We start from the raw sequence: 12622 nt of genomic DNA, 5'->3' as shown, positions 1-12622 counted from the left end.
GCCAGAGGTGCTGGGATGGCCCAGCCCCTCTGAAAGCAAGAACCCAGTGCTCCATCCCCAGTCTGGTCCCACCCTGTGGGTCCCTGGGGGCCTTCCCCAGGGCTGTCACCAGCAGCTTTAGCAGGGGAGGCACCTCCTGCCGCAGAGGCGGCTGCCAAGGCCGGAGAGGCCAAAGCCCCCGGAGGAGATGGGCACTCCCTCAGAGCTGAGGATGCTGCCAACGGCAGCGGAGGTGGAGGAGCCCACGGCGGTGCTCTGCGGGAAGGAGCTGAGGATGGGGCCGGGCAGGGTCACCACCACGGGGGAGGGCTGGATGACGACGGTGGAGTCCTGGCACTGCCTGACACAGGGCTCATTGCAGCTGTTGGCCAGCGGGGTCGGGCCGCAGGGCCGGCAGGGCTGGCAGGGCAGGCATGGCAGGCACGGGTTGTTGCAGGACATGTCTCGACAGTGGAGATGAGCCTGGGGCATGCAGAAAGGCATAACAAAGCACGAGGGGTGGTTGACGAGCAGCCTGGCACCCCACCACGAGGGATACCCTTCTCCTCAGCTCAAAAGAGCCCAACCAAGTGTGACCATGCCCAGGGAGCTCCCCACCTAGCCCATACCTCACAAGACACCTCCACCAAGCCCCAACCTCTCTGCTTGCCACACCTTCTCCTCCCTTCTCTCTCCCTTCACAAACAGCCTCAAGACACAGCATCGGACAGAGAGACAGGTATGTGTTGAAAAACCCCAGAGGAGCACAAGGAGGAAGATGAGCAGGAAGGCAAGAAAGGGCACCAAACTCACCTTGTTCCCAAGGAGATGGAGCTGAGAGGAGTGGATGAGAGAGTGAGGAGAAGGGCCCGCTTTTATACTGCTCCGGCACCGCCCCAGGCCCACAGTCACTGCACGCGGGCAGTAATTTTCCAACAGACTCACCTCCAAAGCAAAATATCCTACCTAGTGGCACAGGTTGTGTTTTAGTTTCCGTCAACAGTGCCATTTCATTTCCTCATTTCTGACGTGACCTCTAGGCCGCAGAGGCTCTTTTGAAGTATCAGGATGAGAGGCCCAAGCATTTCCTGAGCAAGACCATGTCAGTACAGGCAGAAGATGTGCCCCCAAGTGCTGGAGCAGTCTGTGCAGACGGAGGACATGGCTGGTGAGGTTGTTTTCAAAACCCTGTGCAGGAAGGTCGGCCTGTCTTTGCACCAATGCGGTCCTCTCCTGGGTTCCCAAAGGCTCCTGTGACTGAGGAGCCGCCACATCCTTCTACCTTCCTGTCTGCCTCTCTGCTCACTCCAGCTCGTGCTGATCACTGCCTCTATGGGCAGATGGGCTGCGCTAGTGATTTCAAATGCCTTTGCCCAAGCACAGCTTCTCCTTCTGGGGAGACATGTGCTGATTTCTCTGGTAAATTTATCCCCTCTTGTGGCTGTCTCTGGGGGTCCCCAACCTACGCCATCAGCAGGCTTGCAGAGGGACAATGTTGCTCCTCAACAAGCCCTGTGCAGTTGGGTCCCTCCCTCCTCACTACCAGAGCAGTGTGTTGAGGCTCGGGACAGCACCTTGTTCCTCTCTCTGTGTCTCCTCACACCACCATGCACTTTGGTCACATGCTTTGGACCCCGACCTGGCGACCCAAAGGCCTGGCACCAGGAGAGAGTGACCGCCAGCTGGACATCGTGACACTTGTCATAATCCTTGGAGGCCAGCAGGCATGCCAGATTTCAATCCCCTGCACTGCCCTCTTCCCCAGCCTCTTTTTTGTCACTCGCTCCGTAAGGATTGTCACAGGAGACAGCGTCAAAAGCCTTGTTTAGATGAGATGAACCACATTCGCTGCCCTTCCCTCATACACCGGAGCCAAGCAGGTCATCAAAGAAGGCCAGGAGGTTGGTCAGGCCTGCCTTGCCCTCTGTAAATCCATGCTGACCACTCACAATCATTTTCTTGTCCTTTTGTCTTGGGAAGCGCTTCCAGGATGATTTGCTCCATCACCTTTGCAGGGGTGGAGGTGAGGCTGACTGGCCTGTTGTTCCCCGGCTCCTCCTTTGTGCCCTTCTTGAAGACAGGAGGCCCACTGGCTTCCTTCCAGTCCTCAGATGCTTTCCCTGACTGCTGTGACTTTCAAAGGGAGTTGAGAGTGGCCTTGTAGTGACACCAACCAACTCCCTTGGGTGCGTGGCATCAGGATACATGCACTCATGCCTGTCCAATCTCTTTGATTGCTCCCACACCTGATTCTCCTCTACTGCATGTAAGCCTTCCCTGGTCCAGATGTTCCGAGGAGTGTCAGGAGCCTCATGTCTTGACGGCAAATCCTGCCTCCCCTCCCGGCACATGAAAAGAGCCTACATGGCAGACCAAGCATGTCAGAAATGAGGAAATGAAATGGCACTGTTGACGGAAACAAAGCACAGCCTGTGCCACTAGGTAGGATATTTTACTTTGGAGGTGAGTCTGTTGGAAAATTACTGCCTGCGTGCAGTGACTGTGCGCCTGGGGTGGTGCCGGAGCAGTATAAAAGCGGGCCCTTCTCCTCACTCTCTCATCTACTCCTCTCAGCTCCATCTCCTTGGGAACAAGGTGAGTTGGGACTCCTTTCTTGCCTTCCTCCTCATCTTCCTCCTCGTCCTCCTCGTCCTCCTCGCCGTGTCTTCCCTGGTGTATGAATCTGCTTATCATGGGAGTGGGAAGGGGGCAGAAGTTTTTTTCATGGAGAGAGGCTGGGGCTTGTCTGGCGTGAGCTATGGACATGGTGGGGACCTCCCTGGACTTGGTCACTCTTGGCAGGGTTCTTTTGGGCTGATGGGAAGGAGAAACCCGTGGGCCTCCCTAAAAGGCCTCCACCTCTTCTCCTCGTCTCTCTTCTCCCTCATGGTGGGGTGCCAGGTGGCTCATCAAGCACCCCCCCATGCTTTGTTTTCCACTTCTAGAGCCCAGGTTCATCTTCACAGTTGAGTCATGTCCTGCTACAACCCGTGCCTGCCCTGCCAGCCCTGCCAGCCCTGCGGCCCGACCCCGCTGGCCAACAGCTGCAATGAGTCCTGTGTCAGGCAGTGCCAGGACTCCACCGTCGTCATCCAGCCCTCCCCCGTGGTGGTGACCCTGCCCGGCCCCATCCTCAGCTCCTTCCCGCAGAGCACCGCCGTGGGCTCCTCCACCTCCGCTGCCGTTGGCAGCATCCTCAGCTCTGAGGGAGTGCCCATCTCCTCTGGGGGCTTTGGCCTCTCCGGCCTTGGCAGCCGCCTCTGCGGCAGGAGGTGCCTCCCCTGCTGAAGCTGCTGGTGACAGCCCTGGGGAAGGCCCCCAGGGACCCATTGGGTGGGACCAGACTGGGGATGGAGCACTGGGTTCTTGCTTTCAGAGGGGCTGGGCCATCCCAGCACCTCTGGCAAAAGGACACGGCCAGCCTGGGCTCTCACCAAGCACGCCCCATGCCTGCCTTTCCTTCTCCCACTCTCTCTTTTCCCTCCCGTGTGCTGCTTGTCCTGTGCTCCCCTGGGCTCTGAGCCCCACAGAGCCAGCCTAGGGAGGACCTGCTGGCCCAGCTCCCTCTGTGGGGCAGGCAGGTGGACACCTGGCTGCGTCTCCGCCACAGCCATGGGGCGCAGACTGCTCTCTGCCCCTGGTGCTCCCTGCACCAGGACCTCCACTCAGAGTGATCTCATTTCCTCTTTTGACTCATTAAAGTTCTGCTGCATCCCAGCGCACGCCTCTGTGTCATCCTTTCCCCTCCGTATAGTCCCCCAAGGTGCCCAGGGAGAGAGGTGTGGCTCAGGGCTGTTTCTGGAAAGCGGTTGTTGGGGATGAATGCGCGGTGGATGGTAACAGCACTGTATAGGGTCTACCTGGGGTGAAGTTAAGTTCCACCATATTAGCCCTCCAGCTTGCTCTTTGTAGTTGTAGCTAGAATGGTGTTGATAACAGATAAATGTTTTGGGTTTTGCTGGGCAGTGCTTGTGCAGCAGCAAGACTGTCTCTCCAGCTCCCTCTCCAAAAGGCCAGTAGGCTGGGTGTGGGCAGGAGGTTGGAGGTGACATAGCCAGGACAGCCGACCCAGGCTGACCAAAGGGATATTCCGTACCAGATGACATCATGGTCAGCAACAAATGCTAAGAGAAAGGAGGAGGTGGGGGGATGGGGTGTGGGGTGGCATTCCTTATTACGGCCTTTCTCCTCGGAAGCAACCACTAAGTGTACTGTGACCCTGCTTCCCAGAAGTGGCTGCACATCGCCTGCTGATGGGCAGTAGAGAATAAACCTTCTTGCTTCGCTTTGCATCTGCACGCTTTGCTTTGACTGTCTTCGTTAAACTGCCCTTATCCTGACCCATGAGATTTCCATCTTCTTTTGTCCCCCCTTTCTCTTTGAGGATGGGGAGTGATAGAGCATCTTGGTGGACACCTGATGAGCAGACAAGGACAACTCACCCAAGTCTTTTTGGTGCTTATCGTGGGGTTCGAGACAATGGCAGTTTTGGATGGAGCGTGCTATAGTTGTGGTAGTTACTAACTGACAGGCCTCTGGGCAGGTCAGGGACTTTGCTTGCTGCAATGCTTCTCCCTTCAGTTGGCTGAGCTTGGAACATGTTAACAGAACCAAAAGCCATGTGCTTTGCCCTGGCCTTGAGGCCCTTCCTGTGCTGAGGGAGCTGTCTTGCGGAGAGCCCCACCTGGGACTGATGTGGGACGTTTTGTTGCGCAGGTTCCCAAGGTCCTTCTTCACCCTTACGGGAGGTGTTTAAAACTACCGATTCACACTGTTGGCTGATCGCAGGGTTTGCGGAATCTGCTGTCGTGCGGGCGTAAGAAGAGACAACTTTTGGCTGAGGCGACAGTGAAACGTGTCCTGAGCTGGCCGGACCCTGGGTGGCAGCTGCTTGAAAACCAGCTGCTTTTTGCCCTGTATTGGGGTTTGACCTGCATCTTTAGAGCCCCAGTTGAGCGCTATCAGAGGACCGTGGCTAAGGCAGGGACCCAAGAGATTGTCACGATTCAGCCAGGGATCCAAACTACATCTAAGAACATGGTAGTTGAGGCAGAGACCCAAACCACAGGTGTGAACACCATGGCTGAGATAGGGACCCAAACACCACCTCCAGGAATGGCCCTAGAGGTGAAAAAGACCTAGCGGGCAAGGAGGTGAACGGGTCCATGTCATCGACTAGGAAGGGAGTGAGGAGGAGGAAGAATCTGGTTGGTAAGCTGGTCCGTCAGCAAAGAAATGTCAGGAAGAAGTGAGAGAAATCACTCCAGAGAAGGAAAGTACGGGCTTCCTGACTTTGAGAGAGCTTTGAGACATGTGGAAAGATGACAGGCACTAGCCAGGTGAGAGGAGAACTGCCTGGCAACTCCGCGGCTGGGAGAGTGGGGCCAACAGTCAGGAATTAGAAGGTAAGGAAGCCCAACAGCTGCGATCCTTTGACACTGGGATTGGAAAAAAGGCAACAAGTCGCAGTCTCTGGAAGCATCTCGTGTCAAGCGTGAGGGCAAGATATCTGTTCGAGGGAGATCTTAGGCTTTAGCAAGGAAGGTCGACTGCTGCTTAAGAAGGTTTGCAGAACCTGAGAGAATTAATGGTGCTGGAAGTCATCTACCGTGACCTCGATGACAGGGAGGTCTCCAGGCTCTAGATAATGCCCTGCGTATACAGACCATGTGAAAAAGGTTGTCCAGATCTAACAGCTTGGCAGCAACGTATTGCCCAGATTTGGATACAGCAGCGGTGGAGAGAGCATCTTCCTGCCTGTGAAATTTGGAAGAAAATCTCTCTCCCTCCTTGTGCCCACAGGCCAGCACTTCAGCTGTGAGGGGCAACCCATGGAGCTAGTCTGAAAGGTGGATTGGCCGTAAAAAGAAGCAAGGTCAAAGGACGTGCACAGGAGATGCGTTTCTGGGGAGTAAAAAGGCATGATGGAGGTCCTCATATCCCTGTGGATGTGATCAGTAACAATTGTATCCTCACCAATCTGGCAGCAAGACAATCTTAACCCACCACAGGAAAGATTTTTAACTGCCTCTGCGTGGTCCTTCCTTCTGCGGACACTGCAGCAGCAGTGGTGAGGAGAGTGTTGCCCTGGGGAAGCTCTGGGTGCATGGGGCACACGGGGAGCCTTCAGCATTCCCAAAGGCATGCGAGTGGGAACCACTGCATGACTGCACAAAGTGAGCCTGTGTCACTGCACAGCCGTCCTCGGGATCCCCTTCCCAGAATCAGCCCTGAGCAACCCCAACTCTATCCCTGATTATCTTGGGAGAGCTTCTGCAAGGCAAAGGATGACATAGAGGCATGGGCTGGGATGCAGCGAAACTTTAATGGATCAAATGGCAGAAACGAGGTAACTCTGAGTGGAGGCTCTAGTGCAGGGAGCACCAGGGCCAGAAAGGAGTCTGTGCCCCATGGCTGTGGCGGAGATGCAGCCAGGTGTCCACCTGCCTGCGCCACAGAGGGATCAGGGCCAGCAGGTCCTCCCTAGGCTGGCTCTGTGGGGCTCAGAGCCCAGGGGAGCACAGGACAAGCAGCACACGGGAGGGAAAAGAGAGAGTGGGAGAAGGAAAGGCAGGCATGGGGCGTGCTTGGTGAGAGCCCAGGCTGGCCGCGTCCTTTTGCCAGAGGTGCTGGGATGGCCCAGCCCCTCTGAAAGCAAGAACCCAGTGCTCCATCCCCAGTCTGGTCCCACCCTGTGGGTCCCTGGGGGCCTTCCCCAGGGCTGTCACCAGCAGCTTTAGCAGGGGAGGCACCTCCTGCCGCAGAGGCGGCTGCCAAGGCCGGAGAGGCCAAAGCCCCCGGAGGAGATGGGCACTCCCTCAGAGCTGAGGATGCTGCCAACGGCAGCGGAGGTGGAGGAGCCCACGGCGGTGCTCTGCGGGAAGGAGCTGAGGATGGGGCCGGGCAGGGTCACCACCACGGGGGAGGGCTGGATGACGACGGTGGAGTCCTGGCACTGCCTGACACAGGGCTCATTGCAGCTGTTGGCCAGCGGGGTCGGGCCGCAGGGCCGGCAGGGCTGGCAGGGCAGGCATGGCAGGCACGGGTTGTTGCAGGACATGTCTCGACAGTGGAGATGAGCCTGGGGCATGCAGAAAGGCATAACAAAGCACGAGGGGTGGTTGACGAGCAGCCTGGCACCCCACCACGAGGGATACCCTTCTCCTCAGCTCAAAAGAGCCCAACCAAGTGTGACCATGTCCAGGGAGCTCCCCACCTAGCCCATACCTCACAAGACACCTCCACCAAGCCCCAACCTCTCTGCTTGCCACACCTTCTCCTCCCTTCTCTCTCCCTTCACAAACAGCCTCAAGACACAGCATCGGACAGAGAGACAGGTATGTGTTGAAAAACCCCAGAGGAGCACAAGGAGGAAGATGAGCAGGAAGGCAAGAAAGGGCGCCAAACTCACCTTGTTCCCAAGGAGATGGAGCTGAGAGGAGTGGATGAGAGAGTGAGGAGAAGGGCCCGCTTTTATACTGCTCCGGCACCGCCCCAGGCCCACAGTCACTGCACGCGGGCAGTAATTTTCCAACAGACTCACCTCCAAAGCAAAATATCCTACCTAGTGGCACAGGTTGTGTTTTAGTTTCCGTCAACAGTGCCATTTCATTTCCTCATTTCTGACGTGACCTCTAGGCCGCAGAGGCTCTTTTGAAGTATCAGGATGAGAGGCCCAAGCATTTCCTGAGCAAGACCATGTCAGTACAGGCAGAAGATGTGCCCCCAAGTGCTGGAGCAGTCTGTGCAGACGGAGGACATGGCTGGTGAGGTTGTTTTCAAAACCCTGTGCAGGAAGGTCGGCCTGTCTTTGCACCAATGCGGTCCTCTCCTGGGTTCCCAAAGGCTCCTGTGACTGAGGAGCCGCCACATCCTTCTACCTTCCTGTCTGCCTCTCTGCTCACTCCAGCTCGTGCTGATCACTGCCTCTATGGGCAGATGGGCTGCGCTAGTGATTTCAAATGCCTTTGCCCAAGCACAGCTTCTCCTTCTGGGGAGACATGTGCTGATTTCTCTGGTAAATTTATCCCCTCTTGTGGCTGTCTCTGGGGGTCCCCAACCTACGCCATCAGCAGGCTTGCAGAGGGACAATGTTGCTCCTCAACAAGCCCTGTGCAGTTGGGTCCCTCCCTCCTCACTACCAGAGCAGTGTGTTGAGGCTCGGGACAGCACCTTGTTCCTCTCTCCGTGTCTCCTCACACCACCATGCACTTTGGTCACATGCTTTGGACCCCGACCTGGCGACCCAAAGGCCTGGCACCAGGAGAGAGTGACCGCCAGCTGGACATCGTGACACTTGTCATAATCCTTGGAGGCCAGCAGGCATGCCAGATTTCAATCCCCTGCACTGCCCTCTTCCCCAGCCTCTTTTTTGTCACTCGCTCCGTAAGGATTGTCACAGGAGACAGCGTCAAAAGCCTTGTTTAGATGAGATGAACCACATTCGCTGCCCTTCCCTCATACACCGGAGCCAAGCAGGTCATCAAAGAAGGCCAGGAGGTTGGTCAGGCCTGCCTTGCCCTCTGTAAATCCATGCTGACCACTCACAATCATTTTCTTGTCCTTTTGTCTTGGGAAGCGCTTCCAGGATGATTTGCTCCATCACCTTTGCAGGGGTGGAGGTGAGGCTGACTGGCCTGTTGTTCCCCGGCTCCTCCTTTGTGCCCTTCTTGAAGACAGGAGGCCCACTGGCTTCCTTCCAGTCCTCAGATGCGTTCCCTGACTGCTGTGACTTTCAAAGGGAGTTGAGAGCGGCCTTGTAGTGACACCAACCAACTCCCTTGGGTGCGTGGCATCAGGATACATGCACTCATGCCTGTCCAATCTCTTTGATTGCTCCCACACCTGATTCTCCTCTACTGCATGTAAGCCTTCCCTGGTCCAGATGTTCCGAGGAGTGTCAGGAGCCTCATGTCTTGACGGCAAATCCTGCCTCCCCTCCCGGCACATGAAAAGAGCCTACATGGCAGACCAAGCATGTCAGAAATGAGGAAATGAAATGGCACTGTTGACGGAAACAAAGCACAGCCTGTGCCACTAGGTAGGATATTTTACTTTGGAGGTGAGTCTGTTGGAAAATTACTGCCTGCGTGCAGTGACTGTGCGCCTGGGGTGGTGCCGGAGCAGTATAAAAGCGGGCCCTTCTCCTCACTCTCTCGTCTACTCCTCTCAGCTCCATCTCCTTGGGAACAAGGTGAGTTGGGACTCCTTTCTTGCCTTCCTCCTCATCTTCCTCCTCGTCCTCCTCGTCCTCCTCGCCGTGTCTTCCCTGGTGTATGAATCTGCTTATCATGGGAGTGGGAAGGGGGCAGAAGTTTTTTTCATGGAGAGAGGCTGGGGCTTGTCTGGCGTGAGCTATGGACATGGTGGGGACCTCCCTGGACTTGGTCACTCTTGGCAGGGTTATTTTGGGCTGATGGGAAGGAGAAACCCGTGGGCCTCCCTAAAAGGCCTCCACCTCTTCTCCTCGTCTCTCTTCTCCCTCATGGTGGGGTGCCAGGTGGCTCATCAAGCACCCCCCCATGCTTTGTTTTCCACTTCTAGAGCCCAGGTTCATCTTCACAGTTGAGTCATGTCCTGCTACAACCCGTGCCTGCCCTGCCAGCCCTGCCAGCCCTGCGGCCCGACCCCGCTGGCCAACAGCTGCAATGAGTCCTGTGTCAGGCAGTGCCAGGACTCCACCGTCGTCATCCAGCCCTCCCCCGTGGTGGTGACCCTGCCCGGCCCCATCCTCAGCTCCTTCCCGCAGAGCACCGCCGTGGGCTCCTCCACCTCCGCTGCCGTTGGCAGCATCCTCAGCTCTGAGGGAGTGCCCATCTCCTCCGGGGGCTTTGGCCTCTCCGGCCTTGGCAGCCGCCTCTGCGGCAGGAGGTGCCTCCCCTGCTGAAGCTGCTGGTGACAGCCCTGGGGAAGGCCCCCAGGGACCCATTGGGTGGGACCAGACTGGGGATGGAGCACTGGGTTCTTGCTTTCAGAGGGGCTGGGCCACCCCAGCACCTCTGGCAAAAGGACGAGGCTAGCCTGGGCTCTCACCAAGCACGCCCCATGCCTGCCTTTCCTTTCTCCCACTCTCTCCTTTCCCTCCCGTGTGCTGCTTGTCCTGTGCTCCCCTGGGCTCTGAGCACCACAGAGCCAGCCTAGGGAGGACCTGCTGGCCCAGCTCCCTCTGTGGGGCAGGCAGGTGGATACCTGGCTGCCTCTCCACCACAGCCATGGGGCGCAGACTGCTCTCTGCCCCTGGTGCTCCCTGCACCAGGACCTCCACTCAGAGTGATCTCATTTCCTCTTTTGACTCATTAAAGTTCTGCTGCATCCCAGCGCACGCCTCTGTGTCATCCTTTCCCCTCCATATAGTCCCCCAAGGTGCCCAGGGAGAGAGGTGTGGCTCAGGGCTGTTTCTGGAAAGCGGTTGTTGGGGATGAATGCGCGGTGGATGGTAACAGCACTGTATAGGGTCTACCTGGGGTGAAGTTAAGTTCCACCATATTAGCCCTCCAGCTTGCTCTTTGTAGTTGTAGCTAGAATGGTGTTGATAACACATAAATGTTTTGGGTTTTGCTGGGCAGTGCTTGTGCAGCAGCAAGACTGTCTCTCCAGCTCCCTCTCCAAAAGGCCAGTAGGCTGGGTGTGGGCAGGAGGTTGGAGGTGACATAGCCAGGACAGCCGACCCAGGCTGACCAAAGGGATATTCCGTACCAGATGACATCATGGTCAGCAACAAATGCTAAGAGAAAGGAGGAGGTGGGGGGATGGGGTGTGGGGTGGCATTCCTTATTACGGCCTTTCTCCTCGGAAGCAACCACTAAGTGTACTGTGACCCTGCTTCCCAGAAGTGGCTGCACATCGCCTGCTGATGGGCAGTAGAGAATAAACCTTCTTGCTTCGCTTTGCATCTGCACGCTTTGCTTTGACTGTCTTCGTTAAACTGCCCTTATCCTGACCCATGAGATTTCCATCTTCTTTTGTCCCCCCTTTCTCTTTGAGGATGGGGAGTGATAGAGCATCTTGGTGGACACCTGATGAGCAGACAAGGACAACTCACCCAAGTCTTTTTGGTGCTTATCGTGGGGTTCGAGACAATGGCAGTTTTGAATGGAGCGTGCTATAGTTGTGGTAGTTACTAACTGACAGGCCTCTGGGCAGGTCAGGGACTTTGCTTGCTGCAATGCTTCTCCCTTCAGTTGGCTGAGCTTGGAACATGTTAACAGAACCAAAAGCCATGTGCTTTGCCCTGGCCTTGAGGCCCTTCCTGTGCTGAGGGAGCTGTCTTGCGGAGAGCCCCACCTGGGACTGATGTGGGACGTTTTGTTGCGCAGGTTCCCAAGGTCCTTCTTCACCCTTACGGGAGGTGTTTAAAACTACCGATTCACACTGTTGGCTGATCGCAGGGTTTGCGGAATCTGCTGTCGTGCGGGTGTAAGAAGAGACAACTTTTGGCTGAGGCGACAGTGAAATGTGTCCTGAGCTGGCCGGACCCTGGGTGGCAGCTGCTTGAAAACCAGCTGCTTTTTGCCCTGTATTGGGGTTTGACCTGTATCTTTAGAGCCCCAGTTGAGCGCTATCAGAGGACCGTGGCTAAGGCAGGGACCCAAGAGATTGTCACGATTCAGCCAGGGATCCAAACTACATCTAAGAACATGGTAGTTGAGGCAGAGACCCAAACCACAGGTGTGAACACCATGGCTGAGATAGGGACCCAAACACCACCTCCAGGAATGGCCCTAGAGGTGAAAAAGACCTAGCGGACAAGGAGGTGAACGGGTCCATGTCATCGACTAGGAAGGGAGTGAGGAGGAGGAAGAATCTGGTTGGTAAGCTGGTCCGTCAGCAAAGAAATGTCAGGAAGAAGTGAGAGAAATCACTCCAGAGAAGGAAAGTACGGGCTTCCTGACTTTGAGAGAGCTTTGAGACATGTGGAAAGATGACAGGCACTAGCCAGGTGAGAGGAGAACTGCCTGGCAACTCCGCGGCTGGGAGAGTGGGGCCAACAATCAGGAATTAGAAGGTAAGGAAGCCCAACAGCTGCGATCCTTTGACACTGGGATTGGAAAAAAGGCAACAAGTCGCAGTCTCTGGAAGCATCTCGTGTCAAGCGTGAGGGCAAGACATCTGTTCGACGGAGATCTTAGGCTTTAGCAAGGAAGGTCGACTGCTGCTTAAGAAGGTTTGCAGAACCTGAGAGAATTAATGGTGCTGGAAGTCATCTACCGTGACCTCGATGACAGGGAGGTCTCCAGGCTCTAGATAATGCCCTGCGTATACAGACCATGTGAAAAAGGTTGTCCAGATCTAACAGCTTGGCAGCAACGTATTGCCCAGATTTGGATACAGCAGCGGTGGAGAGAGCATCTTCCTGCCTGTGAAATTTGGAAGAAAATCTCTCTCCCTCCTTGTGCCCACAGGCCAGCACTTCAGCTGTGAGGGGCAACCCATGGAGCTAGTCTGAAAGGTGGATTGGCCGTAAAAAGAAGCAAGGTCAAAGGACGTGCACAGGAGATGCGTTTCTGGGGAATAAAAGGCATGATGGAGGTCCTCATATCCCTGTGGATGTGATCAGTAACAATTGTATCCTCACCAATCTGGCAGCAAGACAATCTTAACCCACCACAGGAAAGATTTTTAACTGCCTCTGCGTGGTCCTTCC

General features: G+C 56.0%; 2 pseudogenes; both read left to right on the top strand.

Annotated features, from left to right (window-relative positions):
• Nucleotides 1–2796: 2796 nt before the first annotated feature.
• Nucleotides 2797–3267, top strand: LOC141934299 (feather keratin 3-like; annotated as a pseudogene).
• Nucleotides 3268–9394: 6127 nt separating this feature from the next.
• On the top strand, nucleotides 9395–9865 carry LOC141934298 (feather keratin 3-like; annotated as a pseudogene).
• The last annotated feature ends 2757 nt before the right edge of the window (nucleotides 9866–12622 follow it).

Source organism: Strix aluco, chromosome 24, assembly GCF_031877795.1.
Source record: "Strix aluco isolate bStrAlu1 chromosome 24, bStrAlu1.hap1, whole genome shotgun sequence".
Lineage (NCBI taxonomy): Eukaryota > Metazoa > Chordata > Aves > Strigiformes > Strigidae > Strix > Strix aluco.
The sequence above is the reverse complement of the archived record's forward strand: the minus strand, read 5'-3'. Positions and strand labels throughout refer to the sequence as shown.